Here is a 14,948-nt window from a genome sequence, read left to right on the forward strand (position 1 = left end):
TTTATAGATACTGAGAAATTAACTTTAAAGCAGTTATTTTGCAATTTAGAACTATAAAAGCCAATTTCTAAGGCGATTCAGATTCGTTTTTCCAAACGATTGCCTTTATATTATATGCTGCGAACACATTTACGTTGTTTTTCAATATTTTTGCATCATTTATTGAAAACTGAAAACACATTGGGTTATGTTTATAAAAAGCAGTTGGAGTTGACAGACCTGTCGGGTTCAAAAATTGTTATTCTGGCAAAAGAGCTTTTGACCCGATAGTTATTTTAAACCTAAAATTTACTTAATTGTTTTCAAATTTACTTTAAAATTAAGAATTTTAAGACTTTAATGCAACATATAATTATATACGAAATTAAATAGGTTAGAAAAAATTTATATTGCTTAAGGAATCTTACATAAGAACATTGATGGGAAGATTTGATATATTTGAATAAGAAAGATTTTTTTTAAAGGGAAGTTGAAACAACTTTATTATTAAAAAGTATGAAAATTCTCTTTCGAGAAATTCTGGATATATTTATCTTGAATAAAAATGAATAATTTTTTTTTTAATATTACAATGCAAAAGGGGCTCAAAATGCAACATCGCTTTGGCATCATAATAGAGACTCACTTCGCCTTTTAACTGCCATCACTTTCTCATCCTTAAAATTTCGTGCGTGTGCAGTTTATTTAGTGTTAAATCTTGCTAGATTGAAAACACAATGCTTAAAAAGGATGGCATGGCATTATTCAAGATATTGGCATCAATGCAGGTTATATAATACAGCCAACAAATATCTGTAAAAAAACAAGCGTTGTCATTTTTTAAAAATTAATACGCCATATTGTTTCTAAATCCTATCTCTGCTTTGGATTAACTATCATAATGCAGTAACTTACCGAATTCACTACTGATGTCTTCCTGAGAATGCTCCTTGTCCATCCAGAATAGCTTGTGCTCATTATGTCTTTGGGATTAGAAAACAGTGCACAAGCGAAAAAAGGATATGCCCTTATTCAAAAAAATGACATCAGAAACAGTGACTCTTCTTCATTGTTCTGCTGAAGACCAGCTGTAGAAGTTGCATCGTCCATGATCTCACTTAAAATGAATTTATATTTAAATGAGCGAGAACATTCTTCAACACTGTTATTCTTCTAAATGTGTTATTTCAATGTATAGAATAGTTGGCTTTCCAAAGAAATATGGCCGAAGAATATATAATGGAAAGTTGAATTCAGCAGCTGTAAGTAGAACTGGTCTAACCCAGAATTTCAGATGGGTAGAACATTGCAAGGAAGTTAGAAATTGCATAAGATAAACTTTAAGTTTCATAATTGATGGCAAGGATAAAAATCAGTTTTTCACCAGCCGATGGAAAGGTATACCAAAACTTGAGTTTGTTCATATCATCTTGACGATTGAAAATTCCCATTCTTTCCTCTAACTAGATCTGAAAACAGATTAAGTTAATATAGATAAGATGAAATCGTGTGGCTGAAGAGTACAGGAAATTTACTGCTAATTAAACTTGTATAATTCCACTGATCTGGAAACGATTTCTTTTGTGATTTCATATTGTGTAAAACTAAATGTATATCACTGCCTTTTTATTAAGGAATGCTCATTAAAATGTTCATCGAAAATTTGTCTTTTGGACTAGAAAACTATTTGCTAAGATATGCTACAAATGCAGTAAAATTTATATTAACTTTATATATTACAAATCTAAACACCTCGTAAAATTTTCAGATGCCCGATGGCTCTATGGTAATTATTTTGTACGAAGTTTATGAATGAAACGTTTATATATTTGAACCCAATAGAAATTTAAGCAAGAGAATAGATGCTTTCGCATACTATGAAGAGATTTTTAGCAATCATAAAGCGCAAGATTTAATTTTAAGATGATTAATGAAGTTGCTATGTTGCAATTAAATAATTAACTAAATTAATAAGAAGCTATATTTCTGTTGTTCAGGTTACAGTATTGCTTAAATAAACAGCTCCCGAGATCAGTAATTCAAATAATCGGTAACATTATAAACTTAATTAAAAAAACACGATAAAGATTAGGATAAATTTTTAAACTTTTTAACTTCGAATTGTTTGAAATTTTTGGTAACTTTAAAAAAAATTGGTTCAAAATTTGACTACTCTTAAAAGTCGAAAAAAATTTATATGAACTTTTCCAAATTATTGTCTTCATATTCCATGATAAACATTTGAAGTTTTCATTCAATAAATTTTTAAAAAATGATAAATTAAAAAAGAAAATTATGTTTGGTTTTTAAAAATATCTTGGATTATGTTGATTTATTGAGATAGAAAACCCGATTATTCCGGCGCAAAATCCTTTTCAAGGAAAATTTGAGTTTTGTGATTGGAATTACTTTTATTCTAATTTTTTCTAAAAACTTCGAGGTTTTATTTAAGAATTACTTAAAGAATCTTTTCCATTAAGCCTAACATGTAAAATATTTGTTAGATGAAAGGCTTTTAACGAAAATCTTGAAAAATTATTAGACCTATCAGAAAAGATTCAAGTTCTCTTGAGCATCTGAGTCTACGATAAAGCAGAAAAAAGTTTATATGTCACGAACATAAAATGCAATAAAAAAATGCCTTCCAAAATGCAATGTCTCATTATACCAAAAAAATACTTACGGGGCCTTCCTATTGCTATACTCTCATCCTTAAGAAGCATTTCTTGCATGTCCAATGGTTTCAAAAGTGGTTAACTGAAAAATAATCTCCCTTCTGGAAAAGAGTATGCCATTACTGAGAAAAGAAACAGAACATAGCCAATAAATACCTTAAAAAAGAAAAAAGAAACAAATATTAATTTTTAAAAACGAATATACAAAATCCTTTCCAAACATAATCTTTCTAGTTTAACTATTGTATCAATGCAGTAACTCACCCAATTCACTTCGTTTCTTGTCCATTCAGAACGGTTTGAGCCAATTCGATTCGTGTCTCCAGATCGGAAAGAAGACATTGGATATGTAGAGAACGAGATGCTATTACTCAAGGAAGGTCGCTTCAATAAAATGATTCATTTTCAGAATTCTATTCATTTATCACCAACAAAAGGAGTCGCAACATTCATGATCTGATTTAAGTTATTTTCTATTTAACTAAACGAAAACAAATTTTTTTTTGCTCATCTGGAAATCTCAGTTCAGCAATCTGAGCAAAATTAGCTTCCCAAGGAAATAAATATGTCAGTGAAAAGAAATAGTAAAGTATAATCCAGGCGATAAGTAGGCCTGGACTATCACAAAATTCTAGATGGGTGTAGTATTGCAAGCAAATCCAAAATGGCAAAAAGTTTTAAACTGATTGTGAAGAATTCAAACTAATACTAAACCTTAACTTTGTTCATAGTCTAGTATATTGAGGATAAAACATTTTCCCACGCGACTTCAATTTAGAATTGCAGAAGTGATCCAAATTTTTTGGATTCTGCTAAATTTTGATTAATAATTCTACTTCGATCACAGCCAACAAGTGTTGTTTTTGCAAAACTCCATTATTGGAATAGAACTTCTTGTAGAATCCGGATTGGAAATTGATTTTTGAAATCCTTGCACTATGATCTGTTTAATTTGAAAGGAAAATGGTCATCTAAACATGCATTCCTCTGTAAAATAATTTTCAGAATAATATTTCTAAAAAGAAATCCAACCATGAATTTACCAAGTAGATGCTTTAATTTTTTAACACAGAACTAGCACTCGAACATGAAAAGCAAATTTTTTTATAAACTTTCATTCAAATGCTGAGAATTTACTTCTATCCCAGAAGTGGTCACATCGGACATTTGTTCATATAATTCATTTCTTCACAAATGAATTATTAAATGACCATTTAATTCGTAGAAAAATAAGCTGATGTAATGGTGCTCCTGATGAAATTTTATAATCCAATATTAAACATAGGATCTTCAAATAAATCTTATTGTGTTCATCTAAAGAGAAAGCCAGACTTCATGGTATTTGAACACAACTTTGAAAAATTCATTTTTATTTTCGCTCATTAATAGCAGACGGAGTAGGAGCATTAGCTATGATCCTGTATTCTGTCACATTGAAAAAACATCAAGCATGTCCACACAATTATGTAATATTCATCACTCGGATACCAAATTCTAAGGAATACCAGGAGTATATACTGCTTCACCCATTCAGAATACTAACAATTTCATTTGCGCAATTTATACATATAGTCTATAAATGATATAACGAATACTTCTATATATTTTTTTAAAGAATCGAGTTCTCTAGTTAGCGAGTAGCTAAATTATAACGTAAAAAAATTTCTGAAAAATTAAATTTCACCCACATTGTATCTAGTTATCTGATATGACCTCTAATCTAATTGCAACAAGATATGCATAATTTAATTAATTTAAAATCTGAAGTTAATGTTACTTTTTGGTTCTAATGGATGTTGTTGCTTATTTGAGAAGCACAGTTTAATGATCGATTTCTTTCAAATTGTTTTGAACATTTATCTAGTTTTATTAATATTTATCTAATTCCATTACTCAAGCTTCATTTAAGTCCTATAATTTCAACTCCAGATATTTCTTTCCTATTTCGATTATTTCATCCAAAGCATTTACAGTTCCATAAGTGTCTTCCCAGTTTCACATTTATCAAATTCAGTTTTAACTTTAAAGATATGAGTTGCATGCATTAAAACTGCTACTTCCGATCACATCACAAACAAGTATCTGTTATACGGTCGTCTAATATTCAAAATTACATCAAGGCAGATATCCTATGCAATGCAAAATAACATTTATTATACACAGGAAAGTCTTATATGGAAATCTAAAAGAAGGAGGCTTAACTAAACTAATTCTGCGATATAGATGAAAATAAAAGGCCAAGATGAAGAAAACGAATGTATTAAAACTGTAAGACAACTTAGAACAATTCGAAAACTTACTCATGAAATCGAGTGAATCCTCTCAAAAAATATCGTGAAATTCAAAATAGTATAAATTGAAAATTTATCCAGAAGTTATCTTCAATAATTTGTTTAAAATGGAGACATGATTAATTTCTAATAATAAATTTATAGACTATTTTCCTATTTCAACTTCAGAAAAAGGAGTTATCTTAAGATTAAAAGAAAGAATTCAGCTAATTTAGACATTTTATATCATTTCGTGGCATTTTAAATCGCTTTATAAAATATGAATAAGATGATTAGATTTCTCAACGCAAAAAATTTGATATGTCAAAATCAGAGATAAAGTAATTCATGGTCAACATTTAAATAGTTGTACTTTAGATAATTTCTTTCTTATATTTGATATGTTCTAAACTGCCTGATTCTAAGGAGACAAATTCAAAAGCTTGTTAATATGGCAAATTATCTTCATGTTCATAAAATTCAGATATCATCATGATATCCTTAACGATTCCTATTTTTATGGAGGGTAATTTTGAAACTGGTCGGTATTTAAAACTACTGTTGCAAAAGTCATACTTCAATAATGAGAAAGAAAATATTGTGAAAGAAAAATATTGATTTCACTATTTATTACACTGTCCAGTAATTTCTTATTTAAAAGGGAAGGTATAAAAATTTTATCACACTGAATTCCGATTTCATGAGATGTCCCTTTATATATAGCATAAAACTAACTCAGTTGATAAATTCCAAAAAAAAAATCATCTAACAAGAGAAGAATGTTTTACCATGCAGAGCTTAAACACGAAACGTTTCCCTTTATCAAACAATTTTAATCCAATTTATATACACATCATAAGTGTCTGCCTCAAATACAATGCAAACGATAAGTAATATAGTTTATTCCACACTCATATTTCCCACACCGAAGCCTCCCGACAATTCTCACCTCCACACACACACACACACACACACACATTTCCCACACCGAAGCCTCCCGACGATTCTCACCTCCACACACACACACACACATTTCCCACACCGAAGCTTCCCTACAATTCTCACCTCCACACACACACACACACATTTCCCACACCGAAGCTTCCCTACAATTCTCACCTCCACACACACACATTTCCCACACCGAAGCCTCCCGACAATTCTCACCTCCACACACACACATTTCCCACACCGAAGCCTCCCGACAATTCTCACCACACACACACACACATTTCCCACACCGAAGCCTCCCGACAATTCTCACCTCCACACACACACACACTTCCCACACCGAAGCCTCCCGACAATTCTCACCTCCACATACACACACTTCCCACACCGGACCACCCGAAAATTCTCACCTCCACACACACACACACACACACACTTCCCACACCGGACCACCCGAAAATTCTCACCTCCACACACACACACACTTCCCACACCAGACCACCCGAAAATTCTCACCTCTACACACACTTCCCACACCAGACCACCCGAAAATTCTCACCTCCACACACACACACTTCCCACACCAGACCACCCGAAAATTCTCACCTCCACACACACACACACACACACACACACACACATTTCCCACACCAGACCACCCGAAAATTCTCACCTCCACACACACACACATTTCCCATACCAGACCACCCGAAAATTCTCACCTCCACACACACACACACACACACATTTCCCATACCAGACCACCCGAAAATTCTCACCTCCACACACACACACACATTTCCCATACCAGACCACCCGAAAATTCTCACCTCCACACACACACACACATTTCCCACACCGAAACCTCCCGAAGATGCTCATCCTTCCACTCATTTACCACACCGAAACCTCCCGAAGATGCTCATCCTTCCACTCATTTACCACACCGAAACCTCCCGAAGATGCTCATCCTTCCACTCATTTACCACACCGAAACCTCCCGAAGATGCTCATCCTTCCACTCATTTACCACACCGAATCTCGAAAACGCCCATCCTTCCACTCATTTACCACACCGAAACCTCCCGAAGATGCTCATCCTTCCACTCATTTACCACACCGAAACCTCCCGAAAATGCTCATCCTTCCACTCATTTACCACACCGAAACCTCCCGAAAATGTTCATCCTTCCACTCATTTACCACACCGAAACCTCCCGAAAATGTTCATCCTTCCACTCATTTACCACACCGAAACCTCCCGAAAATGCTCATCCTTCCACTCATTTACCACACCGAAACCTCCCGAAAATGCTCATCCTTCCACTCATTTACCACACCGAAACCTCCCGAAAATGCTCACCCGTATTTACACATTTCCCACACCGAAACCTTCCGAAAATGCTCACCCTTATTTACACATTTCCGATACCGAGACCCTCCGAAACGCTCACGCTTTCCACGCACATTACACACTTGCCACAGACAAGCCCGCTGTTCGAAGACAGCCGATTTAAGCCTGAGGGTGAGCGCCTCTCGTTTTTATTGTAGAGCCAACTAGGGCCAAGAGTACGACTTGACTACACACGTCACAACCCTTTTTACGTGGCGGATTTCATTTATTCAACCCCAGATCGTAATTTAGACCTGAATCAGAACGATCACCCTTGATCCAGTACCCCCAGTGGTATTACTCTCGACATGGAGGACTTTGTGGCCACGACAGATTTATACGCGTGTCAGCCACCATGCACGTAGGGAATCTTCGACTGGCGGGGTTCGAACTCGCAACCTAAGGGACGCGAATCCAACGTTCTACCAACCCTGCTATCCCGGCCTCCACGCACATTTCCCATACCAAGACCCTCCGAAATGCTCACGCTTTCCACACTTATTTCCCACGAAAACTTTGACATCTCTTGCACCCTCTTCCCATGCCGAAACCCCCGGAAATTCTCAGCTCCATACACATTTCTCTTGGCAAGACCTTCAAAACTCTCGCAGCACCATGCACATTTCATAACGCCACAATTAAGAATTCAAAGTGCCTTCACACCGATCAGTGGCATATTGCAAAAACGCTCATAATATTGCTAATCATTTGATTCCATATATGAAGCATTAACTTGTCCCCAAGTGCTGTTATATCACGACAAATCGTTTATTATATATCACTATATCCTTTCTCTTAGAGTAATGCTCTTTTCAGCCAAAGGATGGTCGTCGGAGTGGAAGATTTTAGTGGTACTAATTGTAATTATTTTCTACAATCTTATATCGTATCATTTCTATGATCTAGAGCCATTTTATCAAGTTTTTGAAGATTTGAGTTAAAGCTGAATAACAAAGGCCGGAAGACGCAGAGAATCATGAAGAGTAAAGGCGTGATCTTGCAGCAAACGAATACAGGGAATTTAAATTCACTACTCGCCCTTTTTTTAATATCAATAGTTGAAAAATTAATAGCTAGAATTATAAGTAATTCTTCATAGTATGACATTCTTAATAGATGCTTTGTTCGGAAATATGCATTTAATTCATATGGCACTTCAAATGCTTAACTGATCAAATCTATAAGTTAAAATATTTTTATTCATTCTGTATGATAATTTAACTTATGTTTAGAAAAACAATGTTTTGAAACGCAAGCAACAATTGTCAAGACATGTGAAAAGAAGCTCATTGATACGATCCTTTTGCAATTTGTGGTCTGAAATATCAAGAATTGGAGGCTTCAGATATATTTAAATATAAATTCAGATGAATTTTTTTTTCAAAATTTCATTACAAACTAATTAAAACAAAATTACAATAGGGAAATTTAACGTTAATTTTAGGGATTCGGTTTCATACCATAAGCAGCTCCCCAAAAATATATGGATAGAATTAATAAGAATTAAGATGGAATATCTGAAAATTCTTCAGAACTAGAACTTAGAAATGTTTCACAATGATTCTCGCTTTTGCAGTTGGATTTTGTTCTGCAACTCGGTGCATTGTTACATTTTTTTTTTTATTTCAGTAGCTTATAATGCGTATGAGAAGTCTGATTAATTTTTCAGATAAACTAGATCATGAGATGAATATTTCTTGCTTCCGGAAGCAATAAAAGTAACCTTTGTATTCGGTGTGCAATTACTCAATAAATAAATTCTTCGAGGACAAAGGGATGGATTTACTATAACGTTGTTAATTACCAAAAATGTTAATATAAATGGAAAAGTAATAAGAAATTCAAACATAAATGTTAGAATTAAAAATAATTAAGTTAAAGAAAGATAAAAATTAAAAGTGAATAGAAAGCGAAAATTTTATAAAATATCTTTAGCTTTACAAGCACCAATCTCAACATGTTTTAGGAATTCTACAAATGATCCATCGCATTATATATGCAGTTCAACAATAAAAAAATTACATTATCTCATAAAATGGCCAACTCGAATCGTGCAATTCCTATAATTGCTTCTAATTTTAAATTCAGACTCCAAATTCCTGAAATTACTAACATTAGCCTATTTGACTGTAAAGAATAAATCCTATACAATCCAAAATTGCTGGAAATGGAAAAATAACAATCATTTTAAACTAAGCCATTAATCAGTTCTCATCGTTTAAAATTGCAAATAGTTTTTTTTTCATATATATTTTACCTCGATTATCTTACTGAAACTACGATATCGGTCAATATAATGAATATCTACGAGTCTGAGCAAATAAGTCATGAAGCGTTGAAGTAAGTCAGTATCAGACAGTTATAAAACGAATACATGTTTATGATGCAATGCATAACATTGTTAAATCTACTCGCTGTTTAAAGATTCAATTCCCACAGAAGGCGAACTCAGATATTAAGTTTGTATTTTACCTGTATCTTGAAATTTGGTTATGCCTCTTTTCGAAAGCCTGCGTTTAATTCAGTTCTTAAAGACTTAATGGGAAGTAAATGAGATGAGAAAAGCTTATGGAACTGTAAATACTCTAGGCGTAAGGATCGAAATGAGTTAGAAATATACGGAATTTATTTTCTAATTTAAACGATTTGGACTGAACTATAGTATTAATGTTTAATAAATCAATAAGAAACATTACTAATCTTGATAATCTAGAAAATTTAACATTTGTAAGAATTCAAAAATAAAAAAAAATATTGAACTTTTAACTGAAATTCACTTCGGAAATTCGACCTATCAGATATCACATATAATCATACTAATATCTGACTAGATCTTCTAGCTTCCATATGTAAGAATCTTAATTTGGTAATATTATTGACAGAAATTTGTTTCCTCAGTTATATTCCTAAATATTCGAAAGTCTTTTGAAAATAGCGAAATTCGAGTTTATGGTATTCTGCACGAATATAGAAGTCACTATACCCCTCATATTCCCAAGAAATGATTTCCGAGTGGCGAAGATTTCATAATTATATGGACTTACCCGATGAATTCCAATGCAATAGAAGGGAGAAAATTACACAGCTTCGGCGATAATAATTAGGTTCAGGATACTGTCAAAGAGTGTTGAAAATCTTTACTCAAGTCGCTTTTCATCTGGTAACTGGATTTTGAATTGGCAAGCAAAAATGTTTACTTTTCTGCGATAATGGCTTCAGCCTTGCTTAACACAAAACTAAGGACTGAAGAGCGTTGAGAAAAAGATGCATTCCTTCAATTTCTCATTGTTCCTTTCCCTATTGAGATTCTGGAATGGAAAAAAATGTCGTTTAGATATACGAACTTAAAATAGGACTTCATAGTTAAGTAAAAAGATTAAACTACTAAGAAAATGAATATACAAGAATGTTTTAGAAGAAAATGAAATAATTTTCGCGGTATACTTGAAAGTCTACAGCGATACATATTCATTTTTCCAGTTAAATAACCAATTTAAGGCATTAAGTAATACAAGATGAATACATTTGGCTTCCTATGTCAAATTTTAAAACACGAATCCTTTATTAACTATTATAAATGTCATCTCAGCAAATGAAAAATAAGTCGCTTTAAGAATTGATTACGAATTTAGGTTATCAAAATTGACGATTCGATACAATAAATGTGTTTTTATATTTTAAAGTTACGTCAGTATTCAGTCAGAATTCTTGTATCAGTCATAGAATACATGAAACCTGGTTTTTAGTATCGAATACTCGGAGCCGAATGAATAGTTCGAGATTTGATATTTTGGTAAATAGATGCATACAACATGCTTCCAATGCCCCCTTTGAAGATATTAAATTATTGAGATTGATATTTCATTCTATTTATCAGAGGTCAATGAAATTAAAGACAAAGCCCAAAATTTTTAAACTGAGAAATACAAGATTTGAGATTCGTGGGATATTCGAGCTTAGAAACTCGAGATTTAAGAACTCGTATTCTGAAAATCTTAAGTGCGTGTTAATTACGTTGGATAATGTTGCCTTAATTCTTTCCTTGTATTTAGAGAAAAGGTTCCATTTCAAATATTTTTCAAATTGCATTTAAGTTAATTTTTTCGATCATGAATTCAAAAGTTAAAAATAGAAAATACAATCTCGGAAGTTTCTCAAAAATTCGTTCATTCTAAAGTCAGTTCTTTATAAACCTTTATGAATGACTGATTTTACTAGTTTTGAAACTGAATAATACTCAATATTAATAAATAATATATATATAACTCGTAATTCTTAAATTAATATGTTTAATAACTTTTGCCCTGATTCCTTCAAGCAATTCATTTTCTATTTAAAAATAAATTTATTAATATTTCGATACATGTTCTGGAAAATATGTCATTTAAGACCGATTTTTAGGTATTTTTTTTCTGAAAAAAAGACTACATATCAAAATTGACAAACCAATTTATTCTGAATACTGAATTTATATTCTAAACTTAAAACCAGTTTTCTATAAAATAAAAACAATTTTCAGTGTTAATGTTACTGCAAAATTCACTTAATCATGCAATATAATTCAGTAAAATTTGAAGCTGATGGGACCACAATAAAAGTTAGAAATTGTAAATGAGTGCAGAAAGAAAATAAAGTTTTTCAACCCTTAAAAAATGAGCAGAATTAAAATCCAATGTTCACTAAATTTTTATCAATATATTTAAAAATTATTAAATGTGTTAAATTCTTAACCATAATTTCTAAATTAAATACACTAAAAATGTAATAATTTTGTAAGTATTAGTCAATAAATAAATCTTCAGGGAACTTTAAACGACAAATAGAGCTCTGGGGGAATAATAGGCCTTAAGACTTCATATAATTATGCATATTTCAAGTACAGAAGTATTTAAATAAAATCAGCATCTAAATAAAGTATTTTCACCACACAAATTTGCTTTATAGATGATATTTTATCATCATTAGGTTTAACTGGAAATTCGAGGGATTTCAGGAAAATTCAAATTAGGATGCACTTCAATTGATCAAGTTACATTATTAATTTTAAAGAAAAATTATATTTACATAGAGTAAGTAAAGTATTTCATGACGTTTCTATTGCAATTTTAATCCTTAATACACCTATATAATAGTAAAATGTGCTTCTGACTTCCCATGAAAGAACCCGTTTAAAATAAATCGAACCAATTGCAACGATTTAATTTTTCAATAAAAAATTTACAATAAACATGCATTTTATTGAGAAAAAGTAATAAAAATCTTTAACATATGAAAAATGAACGAATTAATTACATTTTACTGCTATAATTATAAAAACTATTACTTTAAAATTATTACCTGCATTTTTATTCGAAGTCAGATTATGGACAATTTTAGTAGGTATCTTCTAAAAATGTCAGAGACCAAACATAGAAGTACAAACCAATGTATTAAAATATCTAATAAATGAGAGGAAATATATGTTTAAGCCATATTCAAGTACATTCATGTTCTGCATTTAAATAAAAAAGCAAAAGAGACAGCTCAAGTCACGCTGAGAACTATAAAATGAAAACTCAATTAAAATGGATGGTTTTACAAGATACAACTTTACTAACAAATCGTGTTCTTCTTCTAAAAAAAATTGCAAAATGGCCACTCAGAAAGCATGATGGATAAAAAAAGTTACAACATTTATTATCGAGATTCGAACTTCATAGAAAATAAATATTTTATAAAATTTAAAACAATAAATCTTGCTTTTAAAATAAAAATCTTGCTTTTTTTTCTGAGAATAAAGTAAAAAAAAAAAAAAAGTATCTCTCATGTATTCAAACAAGCCTACTTTAATCTTAGACATCATCTGCGGATTCTGAGACAACTAAAAACCGGTTGAGTGTCATAGCAGTTAATGAACGAACGCAATGAAAGAATTTGGAATCGAATCCCAATGTAACCTTGCTTAAATATGCCAAAGGCCGGCGTCCTGGCATAGGGTTAGCGCGTCTTCCCCAAGATCGGGCGTCCCAGGTTCGAGTTCCGGTTCTGGCATGGTTGTTCTTCATTTGTTCTATCTGTGAGATGTGTGAAAAGGGGCTGTGCAAGCGAATGTGATGCGTGAGTAACAAAATCGCACTTTTGGCCCTAGTTGGCGCTACTGAAACAAAAGACGCTCCCTCTTGGCTTAAAATCGCTGACTCCGAATCAGCGGGCTTGTCCATGGCAGGTGCCATCAGAAACCACCACAACAACAAATATGCCAAAATATTTTTGAAGGCAGTGAAAAAATAGTTAGTTATGTGGTACCAAAGTCATTTATTTAGTTTGTTGAAATTTTTTAAATCATTAATTAGATAAATAGAGAGTTTAACCGTTTGAGGTTTTAAACCAAAATGCAGAATTTTCATTTGCTATGTAAATATTTAGCAACAAAATGTTATTTGTCTAAAGTTTTGTGTTTTATTGTTGTTATTTTAATACACAAGAACAAATACATAGACAGTTTTCCCTTTGATGGATTTGACCTAAGGTATGAAAGAAATCAGCAATTTTTATGGGAAGTTTACAAACCAAATTTCATCAATATAGAGCAATGTGATAGTGACACACATAAGGAATAACAAGCAAGCAATCAGAAAAAAAGATTTCGAAAGTAATTCGAGGCTTTTTTTTTCTGAGTTCTTGAAATTCTGAGAAAAAAAATGTGAAAATTCATCAAAATCTAAAAAGATTTAAATTTGTATCGTTCATTTGTAAGAAGATAGGAAAAAAAATGTAATTGAAAATCCTATTTTAAGATTAAATGAACACCAGTACAATGACTGAGACTAAGTTGAGGAAAATGTTACAGCATAATTGCAAAAATTAAACTCTAGTACCAAGAGCCAAGTCTCTAGCGAGAAAGGAAATAAGAATCTAAATGCAAAATTTTTCATCACATTGTGACTAATGAACAATTTACATTTACTCGTAACAAAATGAACGTTCTGCAAGCTATATTTCTTTTCAGTAAAACGAGGCATCACCAAGATGTCTTGTCTAGCTCTATAGTAATAAATAACCAAATATTTTTAAAAAATTAACAAAAATAAGTTGGTTTCTGAAAATAAAAATTTACATATTACGTCTTTAAATATTCACGCTTTTAAATATAAAAATAAATAATAGTAAAATACCTGATGAAATTAATTAAATATTTAAAGTAGACACCTATAAATATTCATATATGTCAACTTTAAAAAAATAACAGACACAAACAAATGTTCACACTTCTGAATAATCTCTTACTTTAGTAGATATCAAAATTCACTACTACGACTGCAATGTATAATATTTGCAAAAAAATTAGACTTAGAAAGTAACAAGTGAATAATTAATAAATACGTAAAAATGAGCAAAAATAAAAAAATGCGTAAGAATTTTTAAAGAACATTAAACGTACCAAGGACAAGCATATAAAGACACATAAAAATTCTGGAAGAATAAATTAATTAACTTTTAAAAGTCATTATAAAATTGTAGATTTTTTGAAGCCGATATTAATATTAAAAATAATTTCATAAGAATAACGAAATTAAATTTCTGACCATAACACGAATAACTGTTGACAAATAAGTAGAAGATATATGTACTTAAATCGGAGAAAAATCTACAAAAAAATTTAAATTTTCATTTCAAAATACTATTAATTTAAAGAAAAAT

Source organism: Argiope bruennichi, chromosome 8 (genome assembly GCF_947563725.1).
Source record: "Argiope bruennichi chromosome 8, qqArgBrue1.1, whole genome shotgun sequence".
Taxonomy (NCBI): domain Eukaryota; kingdom Metazoa; phylum Arthropoda; class Arachnida; order Araneae; family Araneidae; genus Argiope; species Argiope bruennichi.